We start from the raw sequence: 16,484 nt of genomic DNA, 5'->3' as shown, positions 1-16,484 counted from the left end.
GGCGCTGTGGGGGAGCCTGGACAGCCTTGCCTTGACAATAAATGCTGATGTCTGCCTTCACCACAGTGCGGATCCCTACACAACAAACCCCAGGCCTGTCTCAAGTCTGGTGCACATAGCGCACAGGCATGGTTTGGAAAGGAGAAGCTTTGAGAGGCAGGAATGTTTTGCATAACAATGCAGATTAAGCGTGGTACAGCAAGACCACAGGACAAGCAACCTTGTACTGGAACTTCTGTTTCAGATCATCAAAAATTACAGATGCAGCCATAAAACTGTCAACTACGCACACAGCAGCAACATCCTGAGTAGCAGGATGTACTCCCAATAGGACACTGGGCATTTTAGGTATCTTACCCAATACACAATCAATTGGTAAATATTATTAGAACGACCAAGTCTCACCTTTGCTATAAAATGGGCTTAGTAAAAACAATCAATGGGAGGGAATGAGCAGGACTGACCCACAGGTCCTGCTCAATGAAACAAGAAGTAAATAGGCCTTTCATACCAGCGATCCAGTACATGGCGTTCTGACGCGTGGGAATCAAAAGAAACATGACCTCCTGCTTGGTACTGTAGGTAGCATACAGGTGAAGTGTAAGTGAACTAGGTTTTATTATTGTATTATAGTAGATCTTCTATTAATTGCTTTTTGCATTGCTTTGCGCTGTATTAATTGCTTTAGAATGTATAGTATTTAAGGTTTAAATTGTATAGTAATTGTGTTTCAGGCTTGTAAAACTTAAACAACTGTATTAACAGCTTAAAGCTTGCAATAAATAAGGGCTTAAGTCTCCCTGGAGTGTCCTGGTTTCCCTTGGATCTAAAATAAATCGAAACACACAACAGGAGCTGCGAGGATGATGCTGGGATAGTGCATGGAGATCTATTGCCTTCCTCCTCACCACTCCCCAGGGATGCACAGGCACATGGAAACAGCAACTGGCGACTTCCGAAAGAGATATGGAGCCATGGCAGGCAGGCAGCCTTCCTGAGTGCCCTGCTGCACCGCGGACCAGGAGCCACCTGTGGTAAGCACCTCCCAGTCAGAACCTACAACCTCACACCTCCTTCCACCCGCCAAACCTTCTGCCCTAGGTCAGAACCCCCTGCTGCACCCAAACCCCCTCCCAGGGCCCACACCCCTCACCCTTTTTCTGCACCACAACACTCTGCACGAGCCCTGAGTTCTCTCCTAGACTCTGCACCCCCTGCTGTATCCCAAATACCTTGCCTCATTCTGGAGTTCCGTTCTGTACCCAAACTCCCTCTCAGACCCCACACCTCCTCCATTATGTAGCCTGTGATGACTAACCAAATATAATACAATTATACATTTAGTGCATATGGTCTATTCTAGATTGCAACATACTATATTTAAATTTGAAGATTCATTTTTACTCCAATGAGACATTAGGCGTGGAATGTGTTGAAGAATCAGAATCACAAAGCTGTCTTTATCATTCAACTTCTTCTAAAGGAGAGAAAGCTAAAGGTGATCATGGGGGAACAAAGGATAACCTCGGCTTGCTTTCAGTAGTGATCAGGGAATGGAGAGAGAAATGCATCCATTCTTTACCTCTCTTCCTTTTCAAACTCTTCTTTAAAGGGCGGGGGGGGGGGGGGGGAGAGGGATGTGGGTTGGGCAGGGAGACAGAAAGCTCTCCTTGAAGCCAAGAAAATTAGGAGATTAAAACTGATTATTCTCTCTATTTTAAAAAAGAGAAGTACTTATCTAGAAAATGGTAACTATGGCACTAGGTTCTGAAAGAACAGGATAAATCTTTACAATGGAACAGTCAAGAAGAGGGAAGGATACAACAAAAGGGAAAAAAGGGCTGTGGTCCTCAAGTTCACTGTTACACCAGTGGCTGGTGACTGAATGGAGTTCCCTTAAGATACCCTATATATTAAGGAACCAGAGCCTGACAGAAATGGCCCTTGACTGATTGCCTGATGTGACCACATAAGAGTTTTCACAAGGGCTAAACTCCTAGAGTGCGATTTTGGTACTACTATAAAACTCAATGGCAAAATTCACTGACTTCAACAGGTTCAAAGTTCTACACCTGGTAACCGGCACAAGATGTTTTAGGAACAATAAAAGGTGTAGGGGGGGGGGGGGGGGAGGAAGAGTTTTCACAAAATGCAGACACAAAATGTAAGGACAGTTACTTATTTTGCAAAGTCAAATATTGAAGCTACAAAAAGCCGTATTTATGGTTGTCTGTGCAGCCTTAATTCTACTCCCTTCAGTTTGTTCAGTGAATAAGGAAACTATACTGTGTGATGTAATTAAACACTGTATCATAAATCATATGCAGAAAGAATGGAATTAGGGATGCATAAGCCAGTTTAAATTTGGTGTTGCCTCACTTTCCAACGCTTGACCTGGCAATCTAAATGATTTTTAATGTTTTTTAAAATGTCATTTCCTGCTGTATTTTTTAAAAAGGAAAAAAGTAACGGCCAAAGGTATTTGGTTGTCACTGCGCTTAGTGTTGCAATGCTTAACTTATTTAGGAGTCCATTTCATTTTTTAGAAGTGATTTAGAAGCCAGTCCTCATTGCTAAATCTCTGTTGAGAAAGGAACAGGCTCTGACGTCATGCTTACATTACAACCCTGAGTGCAGCAAGGCTTAAATACCTCTACAAATATTTGACCTGGGCCCAGCTTGTATAAGCCTACCAGTTCCCCAACTATACATCATCAGCACTCTGTGATCACTGAACCTTCAACACTGCAGCACAGATTGCTATCACTGGAACTACAAGTACTAACTACAAACACAGCAGGAAGCAGGAGAATGCTCTTATCTCAGAGTGGGGAAATGGCCTGCTCAATGCAGGAGGGCTTGCAGGGGTCCTGTCCGAGATCTCTCCTATCCCACCCCAAGTACTGGAAAAGTCCCTCCCACAGAAAAATGTGTGTTATTGGGCCCATGTGCCAGGCCTGAGGGAGTTTTTACTGGCCTAGCCCCTTCCCTGGCACTAGACCGCTACAGATGCTCAGGCATCCGAAACACAGTCTTTAGTGCTGTTACGTGGTGGTGGTATAAACCCAGGTTAGCATGTTCGTGCTCAGACGTTCTTTTAGCAAGCTGGCAAAACGTCCCTGAGGTATACGAAAGGCCCAAGGGAAATAATGATTTGAACAGTTTCTCTTACCTACACTACAGAGTTTTGTCAACAAAAAAGGCAGATTTTCTCAACAAAACACAGGAGGTATACACGCTGCAATGCTACTTTTGGCAATAAAATAAACCACTTCAAGGAGAGGTTTCTGTGGCTACATTTTAGCAACAAAGTTTAACACCGGCACTAAGCAGGGTTAGGTCACTGTAAAGGACCTCGAAGAGATGTCCTACAATACCCATCCTGACCACTCTAGTCAGCAATTCAAACTCAGCTGCCCTTCACTAAGATAAACCAGCAGCCACACACACCCCTTTTAATGGCTCTTCCATTTCCTGTTTGCTCAGTGTAGAAACCTCACATGGCACGGTTCCAGCTGTCCATGGTGGCAAATGCTCTCCCTGGTTGGATTGTGCAGCTCAACTACAGTGCTGTTGGATCCGCTGAGAAGATCGTCTCTCCCCCCTCCCCCCAGCTTCCCCCCGCAGCAGGGAGCCCGCACTGGCACCACAGTTTTATGGCTCCCTGCAAAACTGCCAGCACCAGCTTCCTGCGGGGGGGCGGGAGGGGGAAGGAAAGGAGCCCCGAGCCTCCCCACTGGATTCAGCATGTGGGGAACAAGTGGAGCCAGAAATGGCTCTGCGTACTGCTGTTTTCCTTCCCTTAGCTGGGGGAACAGTCTCACAGGGATGCGCTTTCTGGAGGATTCCCCTTTGGTCCCACTGGCCAAAATCCTGAGAATGGCAGCAGCAGGAGGCGGTATTACAATAGTGCCTGCGACGCAACGTGAAAGCAAGCAAATCTCCCCCCACCCCCTCATGCCCAGACCCCACACCTCCCCATTGACTCCCCACCCCGAGATCCCACACCCCCAGCCTGCTCCTGCACCCTCCCTTGCTCCTACCCCCTTCCTCCTGGCCAGACACCCTACTCCCAGCTTGCTCCTGCACCCTACCTCCCACCCAGACCTCACTCCCTCACCCCCCTCCTGAACCCTACCTCCCGCCCAGCTCCTTCACCCCATCCCTATCCCATTCACCTGAAGCCCCGCTGTGAGCCCCTAACACCCCCATAGCTCCAGCCCTCTGCCATAACACTCCTGCACTCCCCCACGCCCTAACCTTGTGCCCTGAGTCCATCATACATCCCAACCAAGAGTCCTGAACCCCCCACATCCTCAGTCCCCTGCCATAAGACTGACAGAAGACATCCTGAATGCGTACATGAAGCTAGATTTGACCCGTTACTATGTAAACTTGAAAGAAATGTGTGAAAAGATGCAGCAGCAGAAGTCCCATTAAATAAAGTCTGCGAGTACAGTGTTTCATTTATGCTATTATTAATCATTATGTCAATTATCAATAATATTAAGTTGTATATTTTCAGTCATGCAAATAAGCATTTTTAAAGAAGCCTTACTGAAGGCATAGAAAGAAACCATCCCAATGCGTAGCAAGAGAGGCAAACATGGTAGGAGACCGGATTGGCTTACAGGGGAAATCCTTGGTGAACTTAAGCACAAAAAGGAAGCTTACAAAAAGTGGAAACTTGGACAAATGACCAGGGAGGGGTTTAAATGTGTAGCTCAAGAATGCCGGGGGGGGGGGTTATCAGGAAGGCGAAAGTGCCAATGGAATTGCAACTGGCTAAGGATGTGAAGGATAACAAGAAAGGTTTCTACAGGCATGTTAACAAGAAGACAGTGATCAGAGAGGGTGTGCGGCCCCTACTGGATGAAGGAGGTAACCTAATGACAGATGATGTGGGGAAAGCTGAAGTACTCAATGCTTTCTTTGCCTCTGTATTCACAGACAAGGTGGGTTCTCAGACTAATGCGCTAAGTGACACAAGATGGGATGAAGATGGACAGCCCTTGGTGGATAAAGAACAGGTTAGGAACAATTTAGAAAAGCTAAACGTACACAAATCCATGGGTCCAGACTTAGTGCATCCGAGGGTACTGAGGGAGTTGGCAAATGTCATTGAGGAGCCTTTGGCCATTATCTTTGAAAAGTCGTGGAGATCGGGAGAAATTCCGGATGACTGGAAAAAGGCAAATGTAGTGCCCATCTTCAAAAAGGGAAGAAGGACGATCCAGGGAGCTATAGGCCGGTCAGTCTTACATCAGTTCCTGGAAAAATCATGGAAGGAATCCTTAAGGAATCCATTTTGAGGCACTTGGAAGAGAGGAAAGTGATTAGGAATAGTCAGCATGGATTCACAAAGGGAATGTCGGGCCTGACCAATCTGATTAGCTTCTATGATGAGGTAACTGGCTCTGTGGACGTGGGAAGGTCAGTGGATGTGATATACCTTGACTTTAGCAAGGCTTTTGATACAGTCTCCCACAATATTCTTGCCAGCAAGTTAAGGGAATGTGGATTGGACAAATGGACAGTAAGATGGATAGAAAGATGGCTAGAAGGCCGGGCCCAGCAGGTGGTGATCAATGGCTCAATGTCAGGATGGCGGTCGGTTTCTAGCAGAGTGGCAGAACAAGGAGCAATGGTCTCAAGTTGTGGTGGGAGAGGTCCAGGTTGGATATCAGAAAAAACTATTTCACTAGGAGGGTAGTGAAGCACTGGAATGGGTTACCTAGGGAAGTAGTGGAGTCTCCATCCCTAGAGGTGTTTAAGTCTCAGCTTGACAAAGCCCTGGCCGGGTTGATTTAGTTGGGATTGGTCCTGCCTAGAGCAGGGGGCTGGACTTGATGACCTTCTGAGGTCTCTTCCAGCTCTATGGTTCTATGATTTTTATATAGTTCTTTGTTGACCACGTGTTCTGAATTTTGATGTAGTTTGGCTCTTTGGTTTGAAACGGTTGCCAATCCCTGCACTAGTCAATCTAAAAATGATTCCAACGATCAGTCACTACCACTAAATGTTAACAGTAGTATTTGTATATGATTGCCTCTCTCTCCAGGTCTCTGCTATGTAATTTACGTCTAAAAAACCACATAGCACAAGGGGTCCTCATTATAATCAGAACTTACATTGTATTTCTTTTATGAAAAATAAAGTTTTAGGAAGGGAAAAACATGAAAGAGTGCGTATCGCTTTCTTTCTCCTAATATTCAGTGGTGGGTCTGCATTCGGAGCAAAAAAAATTACAGGTCTACCTAATGCAGAAGTGGTGAGTGTTGTTGAAGAAATGGGGAGAGAGGAAAAGCAGATGAAACACTCTCCTTCCTCTCCCTCCTGCTCTTGGGCTGGTCTACTGGGCTTCTCGCATTTTAAACTACTTTAACCACTGCTTGCAATACTTTTCCACTAGCTGCTTCTGAGCTGCCTTTCCTGATGCAGTGGCGCTGACAACTCAGCACTACTTGTGTTGACTTTTTAAGTACTACTTAGTGTAAAGAGTCTTATTGAAAGCTTTAAAAGTGTTAACTAATAAATCAGTAAATTAACAAATAAAATACGGGAGTAGCCCAACAAAGCAGTGTGCACTAGGGATGTAAAAATGTGTTTAAAAATGTAGCCGTGCAACTGCTTAAAATCTTGCTGGTTACACACGCTGCAGGCTCCGCAGTATGTAGCTTATTAAATAAGCTTTATACTGCAGAGCCGGCAGCAAAGCCTCCCCAAGAGTGGGATCTACAAGGGCTGCTGGCTCCACTCTTAGGAAGGAGTCGTCCCTGCCACAGCGAAGCCGTCTCCCTGGGAGCCGGACTGGCAAGGGCTGCTGGTCCCACTCCCCGGGCAGCCAGCACAAAACTTGTGATGGGATGACAGGACAGCCTACCATGGACAGGTGCTGCTCTGGCTGGAGCAGCCGCTGCCTGTGGCAGGAGGGATAGGACCAGGCCCGCTATGGAGAGGAGCTGCTCTGGCCATTCTGCCAGAGCAGCCCCTGGCTACAGTGGGCCCCATAGGGCTGGAACAGACCCCTGCCTGGGAGGGAGGGGAGCTGCTCCAGCTGCTCCAGCCCCTATGGGTTAACTGCAACCCTCACAGGTTAACCAGATACCCATTTACATCCCTAGTATAGAGAGAGACATGCTATGCTACAGCTTATGGTCTGGTACTACATTTTAGTACTCCTACAATGTGCTTTACAGCATCTCCCCCTACTGGCCAAATTTAACCTTGGTTTTCATTCACCATCTCTTTTTCCAAACATGAGTTTAATTGTATTTTTACAATCAGAGGATGCTGTTATTCAACCTCTTCTCCCATGCAAAGGCAGAGTCTGTGAGATCATCATTTACTTTCAGGGTGTAGGCGCGGGCATAAGGTAGAGAGGCAGGGAAAAGTAAATAAATGGTTGAACATGCAGGGTGGGGCCATGACTAACAGGTAACAATGGTAGTCAATGAAAAATATCTAGTAGATGGACAAAATCTACATGATACATGGAAAACTCCTCACGCCATGGAATTAGTCAGATATATCCTGCCATTTATAATGAGATTTCTTATGAGCAACAAAAATGCTTAAAGACCTAGAAAACACAAGATATGAGGGAAGGCTGAAAGAATTGGCCTTGTTTAGTTTGGAAAAGAGACAGCTGAGGGGACACATGATAGCAGTTTTCAGGTATCTAAAAGTATTACAAGGAAGAAGGAGAAAAATTGTTCTCCTTGACCTCTAATGATAGGACAAAAAGCAATGGGCTTAAATTGCGCCAAGACAGGTTTAAGTTGGACATTAGGGAAAACTTCCTCTGTCAGGGTGGCTTAACAGTAGAATAAGTTGCTTAAGGAGGTTGTAGAATCTCCGTCACTAGAGATATTTAAGAGCAAGTTAGACAGACATCTATCAAGGATGATCTAGATGGTGCTTGGTACTGCCATGAGAGCAGGGGACTGGACTTGATGATCTCTCGAGGTCCATTCCAGTTCCTAAAATCCTGTGAGGGTAAGTTGCCCAGTAAACTAAGACTAGAAAAGTATCAGAGAGGTAGCCGTGTTAGTCTGAATCTGCAAAAGCAACGAGGAGTCCAGTGGCACCTTATAGACTAACAGATTTATTGGAGCATAAGCTTTTTGTGGGCAAAGACAAAAGCTTGCATCTGACGAAGTGGGTCTTTGCTCATGAAAGCTTATGCTCCAATAAATTTGTTAGTCTATAAGGGTATGTCTATACTTGCAGCCTAATTCGAAATAGGGCTGCAAATGTAGGCATTCGAAATTGCAAATCAAGCCCAGGATCTAAATATCCCACGCTTGATTTGCATGTTCCCGGCCCAGCACCTTTTTTTTTTTTTTTTTTTAAATTGACAAGCCCGGAATAACTGCCCGCGTCAACATGCGGCAGTGAAACGGGCGTTCGAAATAAAGCCCTAGTTCGAAATACCTGTTAAACCTCATTGCAGGATTATTAAAAACAATGAAACAGAATGGTCATCTCGATGGTCAAAAATAAACCCCTTTTCTAAAGGAAAATGATTGTTTTAAACAATGATGGTCAGCAATTAGTTACATTGAAATGCTTCTACCATAAGTGTGACAAAATCCATGTTATTCTCACAGAATTTATGTTTCCAGGTCTCAGTTACATCTAAAAACATCACCTTTCCCCCCCATATTCCCTTATCTATACTTGCAGTTACATCATTAACACCAGTTAAGAAGGAATCCTCATCAGCAATAGGTAATTTTCCTTGGTGTATGTCGGTGGTTTTCAACCAGGGATACACATAACCCTAGGGGTGCACAAAGGTCTTTCAGGGGGTTCATCAGCTCATCTACATTTTACATCAGGCAACATAAAAAGCACCAGTTGCAACAGTACAAACTCAAATTTCATTCAGACAATCACTGTTTATTCTGCTCTATACTATATACTGAAAGGTAAGCACAGCATTTATATTTCAATTGATTTATTTTATTAAAATGAGAAAGTAAGCAATTTTTCAGTAACCATGTCCTGTGACACGGGTTTATTTTTATGTCTGATTTTGTAAGCAGGTACTTTTTAAGTAAGATGAAATCTGAGGGGGGACAGGACCACATCATAAATCAGACTCCTGAGAGGTACAGAAATCAGGAAAGTTTGAGAACCACTGCTAAATGTGAATTCTTAGTACCATGAGACAGAACAGAGACAAAATATTTTCCATAAAAATACATAGAGAATAGTAGCAACTGGAACACAGGGACTATCAGAACAATTTTTAGATGAGTAAAAATGGAATAAATTATTATTCAAAGCTATGTGATCTGTGCTGTTAGGTTTTAACTGTTATAAAAGCCAGCAAACTGACATTAAGTTCCAAAATCCCCAATGTTTATGTTAGTTCCCATATATGGTTTCTGTTTATAACAAACTATTCAACCGGCTATATGATAGTATATCTGTATAAGGCATCAAGTTTGTAGCCTTGAAGAAAATTTAACGCATATGGATACAGAAAACAAATGCAGCCACTGAAAGATCAAAGCATTAAGAAGCAAGTACTTACATTGTGTAGACTTGCCAACAGAAGAATTGCACCAGTAATCTTTTCCATATATAGCTTTACCCTGAACAATCAGCTTATGCATATTTCTCTGGTGGTTATTACTGGTGGTAGTGATAAAAAACAATGTGACTTAGCAAACCACTTCCTACTTTTGTCCAGGAAAGCATCTCACAGAATAAACCAAGAGAGGGAAATCACTAAATTCCACACTCCAGCTCCCGCCATGGCAGAGAAGGAAGAAAAAAATTCCCCTTCAGAAAATAGAGTTAAATTCAAGTGCCCTCCCAATATTTTAAAACAACATAAACAAAAAGACCTACTGCAGTCTTGAAAGAAGAATTACACAATAAAGGGAGGAGATGAAGAAAGGAGAAACACATGGTAAGTTTTGTGTGCATCACCCAAGTGCCATACACTTAAACCAGTGGTCCCCAACCTTTTGAGGTTGTCGGGCGCCGGGGGCATGGCCATTTGCCTGCCGGGCACCAGGAGGTGGGGACACTTGCGCGCCTGGGGGGGCCCCCCCATAGCCGCATGCCTGGGGGCGGGGGCCCCCCCATAGCCCCGCGCCGCCGCTCCCCTCCCCCCCCCGCAAGCGCCGCGCGCCCGGGACCGGCGCTTCCCCCCCTCTCCCCCTGCAAGCGCCACGCGCCCGGGGCCGGCGCTCCCCCCCCCCCCTGCAAGCGCCGCTCCCCCGCCCCCCCCGCACGCCCAGGCCCGACACTCCCCGCAAGCGCCGCACCATGTGCCCGGGGCCAGGCCAGCCCCGAGCACCTGGTGGGCGCATGCAAATGCCCCTGCGGGCGCCATGGCGCCCGTGGGCACCGTGTTGGAGACCACGGACTTAAACATACTGGGACAGACCCAGATTAGCTGGCTGCCGCACACTGATGGAGGGAAGACATGCTGGGGATTGGGTGAACCACTTTCTCTTCCCTGAGTATAAAAAACAAAAAAGCCCAAACATAATTGCAGCATAATCAGATAATCAGCATAACGGGCTACATTCCACATCCTAATGACATACAAAAAAACCCAATGGATACTTAAGAACAATTAGCACCTTCTCTTTCAGCTTCATGCAGCATGAATACACTAATTGACTATTTCTTCCCCCTTGTTTTCTTTTTTCCTTCTCCCTCACCCCCACCTCCGTATTTATTTAGAAACTGGATGTTTAATAACTCCATTCATCTGAAGAAGTGGGTTGTACCACGAAAGCTCATGATTCCATTGACATGTGTTATTAGTCTCTAAGGTGCTGCAAGACTATTTGTTGTTTTTTAAGTTTTTCCAATTACAGACTAACTCTGCTACCCTACTGAAGCTTTTGCAGTATAGGCACCTAGGGTCTATTAGATCGTGCTAGAAGCCACAGGCTGATTAGACACCTGCAGCCAATTAAGACCTGTGGTGCAGCTTTAAAAGGTCTCCAGGGGGAAGGAGTGGAAGGGAACAGAGCAAAGGATAGGAAGTGCTGTGTGGGTGTGAGCAGAAGACCCAGGACCACGTACCAAAGGAAAGATACTAGGCGGGATTGTTTGGGCAAGTGGCCCAGGAAAAAGCTGCCAGATTGAGAGGCAGTAAACCTGCCTGTTGCCCCTGCCTTGGGAAACCTAGGCTAGAACCTGGAGTAGTGGGTCGGCCCAGATTCCCCCCTATGTCCCCACAACATCTGAACCTCTGCCTTGAGAAGGGAGATCAGGACTCCAGAGGGGATTTTACCCCAAACTTATTAACTAGTTGGTGATGAGTATGGCTCAGTAGGCTGTGGCTCCTGCCTCTGGTAAAGAGAAAGAGGTTGAATGGAGGATCACAGTGAACCTCTGAGACTAATGCTATCCACCAGTAGTGTGAGACAAGCTGGAAAATAACTGGAGCTTTGTCATAATACACAATTATTTTAACCACAACTGCACGACATAAAAAAAACCTAACCATTGTAGTCACCATTGGTAGTAAACAAGAATAAGCAGATACCCAATCTTTGGCTGCTAGCAGGGCCATTGAATACAGAGCTTATCCATGTGTTGGAGCTAGGAAGCCCCTTTGCACTGTTCCCCTGGATGTTGACAAAGAAAGTATGGGATCCTTTTCCTTACCTTAAAGGAGGGAATCAGCTTCACTTTTTTCCCCACCTCATAGAAAACTCCTTCCTTTGCTGGCAAAACCACCATCCCCCTTCCTGGCAGCCTCATCAGTGGCAAAGGATACAGTGGTTACAGACACTGAACTACCTTCTCATTCGTGGGCTTTCACGTTGACAAGACAGAGTGGGGGGATCTGGCATGAAAATGGGTGTTCTGTGGATAAATAGGGCACTACCTTCTCCATTTTAAAAAGATTTCTGAAAAATCCTGCATGCAACTTCAAAGGGATGGAGAGATTCTTTATTAGTAAGTGACAGAACCAATACTCTCAAGAGTCAGAAAATGTACTTGCCTTTAGGATGCAATCAGAGCAATTCAGTTCTCTTTTAGGGATGTAAGCAAGTACTCGACTACCCAATAAGCATAAACTTATTGGGTAGCTGAGTGGAGCACTTGACTACAGGCAGTCCCCGGGTTACGTACAAGATAGGGACTGTAGGTTTGTTCTTAAGTTGAATCTGTATGTAAGTCGGAACTGGCGTCCAGATTCAGCCGCTGCTGAAACTGACCGCCAGTTCTGACTTACATACAGAATCAACTTAAGAACCCCAAGCGTCCCCAAGTCAGCTGCTGCTGAAACTGATCAGCAGCTGATTCCAGGAAGCCCGGGGCAGAGCAACTCTGCCTCGGGCTTCCTGTAGTCAGCGCTGGTCAGTTTCAGCAGCGGCTAAATCAGGACGCCTGGGGCAGAGCAGCTGGGGTGCTGCTGGGTTGCTCCAGTAGCGCCGCTCCTCGGCACTACTGGACCAACCCAGCAGCACCCCATCTGCTCTGCCCCAGGCGTCCTGATTCAGCCACTGCTGAAACTGACCAGCAGCGGCTGAATCAGGACCAGAGCAGCTCGGGTGCTGCTGGGTTGGACCAGTAGCGCCCAGAGCGGCGCTGCGGGACCAACCGGCAGCACCCCAGCTGCTCTGCCACAGGCGTCCGGAGAAAAGCCTAGTCAGCTGGCGGGGAGGGGGCGTACTAGCTGCGCCCCCCCCGCACCCCAGCAGACCAGGAAGACACGGGCGGCGGACCGAGATGCACCGCGGTCCTGCCGCCTGCGTCCTCCGCGGCTTTGCTCCCAGTCTCCCTGGTCTGCTGGAGACCAGCAGACCAGGGAGACGGGGAGCAAAGCCTCTGAGGACGCCGGCAACGGGACAGCCGCGGGGCGTCTGGGCTGTCCCGCTGCCGGCTTCCCCGCGGCTTCGCAAAGCCTCAGGGAAGCCGGCAGCGGAGCAGCCCAGGCGCACCTGGGGTGCCCCACTGCCCGAGCCCCCCCCTCGGCTTTGCAAAGCCTCGGGGAAGCCAGCAGTGGAGCAGCCCAGGTGCGCCTGGGCTGCCTCACTGCCCGAGCCCATCTGCAGCTTTGCAAAGCCGCGGGGGGGCTCGGGCAGTGAGGCAGCCCAGGCGCGCCTGGACTGCTCCGCTGCCAGCTTCCCCGCGGCTTTGCAAAGCCGCGGGGGAGATGCGGGGGGGGGGGGGCTCGGGCAGCCCAGGCACCCCTGGGCTGCCCGAGCCCCTCCGCGGCTTTGCTCTGCGTCTTCCTGGTCTGCAGACCAGGGAGACGCAGAGAAAGCCCCAGAGTACACGGGCGGCAGGACCGCGAGGTCCCGCAGTCCGTGTACTCTGGGGCAGCCCCGTTCGTAACTGCGGATCCGACGTAAGTCGGATCCGCGTAAGTCGGGGACTGCCTGTACTTGCCTCCCCACCCCCCTTGCTGCCTCTGTATTAGAGGCAGCAATGGGGGGGAGAGAGGAGAACAGGAGCCAGTATTGGAGGGAGCCGGTTTAAAAGACAGACAGACAGACACACACAGCTGCCTGTATCAGCCCCTCTCTGCGGGGGTCCCAGCTGAGCTCTTACAAAGCAGAGGAGCAGCAGTCCCAGAGTGAGCCCGGACTGATTGGTTCCAGCTCACGCCCACGCGGGGAGCCACCTGCACTACAGCTCTGCATTTTAAATGCAATAAGAGCCCAGCGGCTCTTACTGCATTTAAAATGCAGAGCTGCAGTGGTCCAGAGCCAGCATAAGCCAGGATTGTTCAGTCCCGGCTTGAGCCAGCTCCGGGAGCTACTCCCCATTGTGTCTCTACAGAGCAGCCCTTATCGACTAATCGTGTAGCCAATACAAATTGTACCAACTATACAATTAGCCAAATAACAGCTCTTTAACATCCTTACTCTCTTTAGCAGTGCTGGAGCAGTGTACTCTTAGGCTATGTCTACACTGGTGGCTTCTTGCACAAGAACATCTTGTGCACGCGTTCTTGTGCAAGAAGTCTTGCGCAAGAAAACTCTGATGGCCATTTTAGCCATAGGGGTTTCTTGCACAAGAAATCCCTGCCAAGAGTCCACACTGCCCTCTTGCGCAAGAGCTCCTGCACAAGAAGGCTTACACCTGTTAAAAAAAAAGAGCGTAGCTCTTGCGCAAGAAGCCCTCTCATACCACTCCGTACTGTAAATTTCCTTGCGCAAGAGCAGGCAGGGTGGATGCTCTGTGGATTCTTGCGCAAAAACGGCCATACTTGCGCAAGAAGCCGCGAGCCACATAGCCATAGGGTTTGTCTACACTTAAAAGTTTAAAGCACAGCTGTGGCAGTACCACTGAGGCATCGCTTTAAACTGGAAGTGTGGCCACGGCACCAGTGCTGGAAGAGAGCTTTCCAGTGCTCTACATAAACCACTCCTGCAAGGGGAGCATGGTAACCTGATTCACACTGCAGCTGTACAGAGCTATAACTTGCTGCGTCTGGGTGTGTGTGTGGGGGGGGGATATTTTTTCACATTCCTGAGCCAGAAAGTTCCAGTGCTGTAACATGCCAGTGTGGACTTAGCCTTAGACTACATCTACTTTGGACACTACTTGTGGTGGTGTGTAGGGTTAGTGTAGCTACAAGTTGCACAGCAAAGCAAGCTCTATCCACGCTGCAGTGTGGAGCTAATCATGTTAGTGGAAGACTCTGGCAGGGGGAGAGGAGCAGTGGGGGAAAGGTTGGCTGCTGCTATTTTTAGCAGGATAGTGACCCACTGTTTTCATGCTGATGGAGCCTGTTACTGCTCATGTAGCTATACTCTGAAGTACCTACTTTTCACTGTGGGTTACCTGTACTTTTTACACAGCCAGAAATATAAACAAGGGCTTTCTTTTGGGGATACTACAATTAGCAGATTAGGGTGAAATCCATGGAGTTGTGGATGTGAAAGGCTCTTAGGGATTCTAGGCCAAAGGCTCTTAGGGATTCTGACTTCCATGGGGTTCTATGGGGCAGAATCTGGTTCCCAATTCAGATTTTAATACTAACAGTACAGGCAGTCCCCGGGTTACGTACAAGATAGGGACTGTAGGTTTGTTCTTAAGTTGAATCTGTATGGAAGTCGGAACTGGCGTCCAGATTCAGACACTGCTGAAACTGACCGCCAGTTCTGACTTACATACAGAATCAACTTAAGAACCCCAGGCGTCCCCAAGTCAGCTGCTGCTGAAACTGATCAGCAGCTGATTCCAGGAAGCCCGGGGCAGAGCAACTCTGCCTCGGGCTTCCTGTAGTCAGCGCTGGTCAGTTTCAGCAGAAGCTGACTTGGGGACGCCTGGGGCAGAGCAGCTGGGGTGCTACTGGACCAACCCAGCAGCACCCCATCTGCTCTGCCCCAGACGTCCTGATTCAGCCGCTGCTGAAACTGACCAGCAGCGGCTGAATCAGGACCTGGGGCAGAGCAGCTGGGGTGCTGCTGGGTTGGTCCAGTAGTGCCCACGGGCGCTGCAGGACCAATCGGCAGCGCCCCAGCTGCTCTGCCCCAGAGTCCAAAACAAAAGCCTGGTCTGCTGGGGGGGGGGGAGCACACTAGCTGCGCCCTCCCCCCCCCCAGCAGACCAGGGACACGGGGAGCAGAGCCGCAGCGGCAGCGGGGTGCCGCGCCTCTGAGGCTTTGCTCTGGCAAAGCCTCAGAGGCGAGGGACCCCGCCACGGCTGCGGCTTCAGTCTGGGTGCCTGTGGTCTGCTGGGGACAGCCCCCAGCAGACCACAGGCACCCGGACTGAAGCCGCAGCCGCGGGGGGTCCCGCGCCTCTGAGGCTTTGCCAGAGCAAAGCCTCAGAGGCGCGGGGAACCGCCGCTGCTGCCGCTCCAGTCTGGGTGCCTGTGCTCTGCTGGGGACGGTCCCCAGCAGACCACAGGCACCCGGACTGAAGCCGCAGCCGCGGGGGGGTCCCGCGCCTCTGAGGCTTTGCTCTGGCAAAGCCTCAGAGGCGCGGGACCCCCCGCGGCTGCGGCTTCAGTCCGGGTGCCTGTGGTCTGCTGGGGACCGTCCCCAGCAGACCACAGGCACCGGGTCTCAAGGGGCAGCAGCAGCGGTTCCCGCGCTTCTGAGGCTTTGCTCTGGCAAAGCCTCAGAAGCACGGGAACCCGCCCGGTGCCCCTGGTCTGCTGGAGACGGTCTCCAGCAGACCAGGGGCACCGGAGCAGCTTACGAACGGGGCTCTCTCGCCCCGACTTCCGGGGGAGAAAGCTCCGTTCGTAAGTGCGGATCCGACATAAGTCGGATCCGCGTAAGTCGGGGACTGCCTGTATAGCTAAAAATCCACACAACTCTACAGACATCTCTGTCAATACATCTGCTTTAAACCCAAAGTTTATTACCAGTGCTTTTGCCCAAGAAATGAGGAAGCGGATACAATTTTCACATTGCACAGCATCTGTGCAGACGTAGCTTACTTTTTTCTTTAAAAAAAAAAAAAGGTTTATGCTTTTTCTTTGAATTTGTGCCTGTGCTCTTTGAAATATTTTTAAAAGGCATATTCTCTTATGC

The 16,484-nt window shown here is 48.8% G+C and overlaps 1 protein-coding gene across 4 annotated transcripts in view; it reads right to left on the bottom strand.

Moving 5' to 3' along the window:
- LIMS1 (LIM zinc finger domain containing 1) overlaps nt 1-16,484 on the bottom strand; it is a 145,740-nt gene that overhangs the window by 78,691 nt on the left and 50,565 nt on the right. Inside the window, exon 1 of one of the 4 annotated variants that reach the window (XM_075917951.2) lies at nt 9,545-9,808. The exons of the other annotated variants lie outside the window; for them this stretch is intronic. The gene's annotated coding sequence lies outside the window, so the exon portion shown is untranslated. Of the gene's footprint in view, nt 1-9,544; nt 9,809-16,484 lie in introns of those variants that run through there. 4 annotated transcript variants of the gene reach the window in all.

The sequence above is a fragment of the Pelodiscus sinensis genome, chromosome 1 (genome assembly GCF_052426305.1).
Source record: "Pelodiscus sinensis isolate ZL-2025 chromosome 1, ASM5242630v1, whole genome shotgun sequence".
In the NCBI taxonomy this organism is placed as follows: domain Eukaryota; kingdom Metazoa; phylum Chordata; order Testudines; family Trionychidae; genus Pelodiscus; species Pelodiscus sinensis.
Note: the sequence above shows the minus strand (reverse complement) of the source record. Positions and strands in the feature narration are given on the sequence as shown.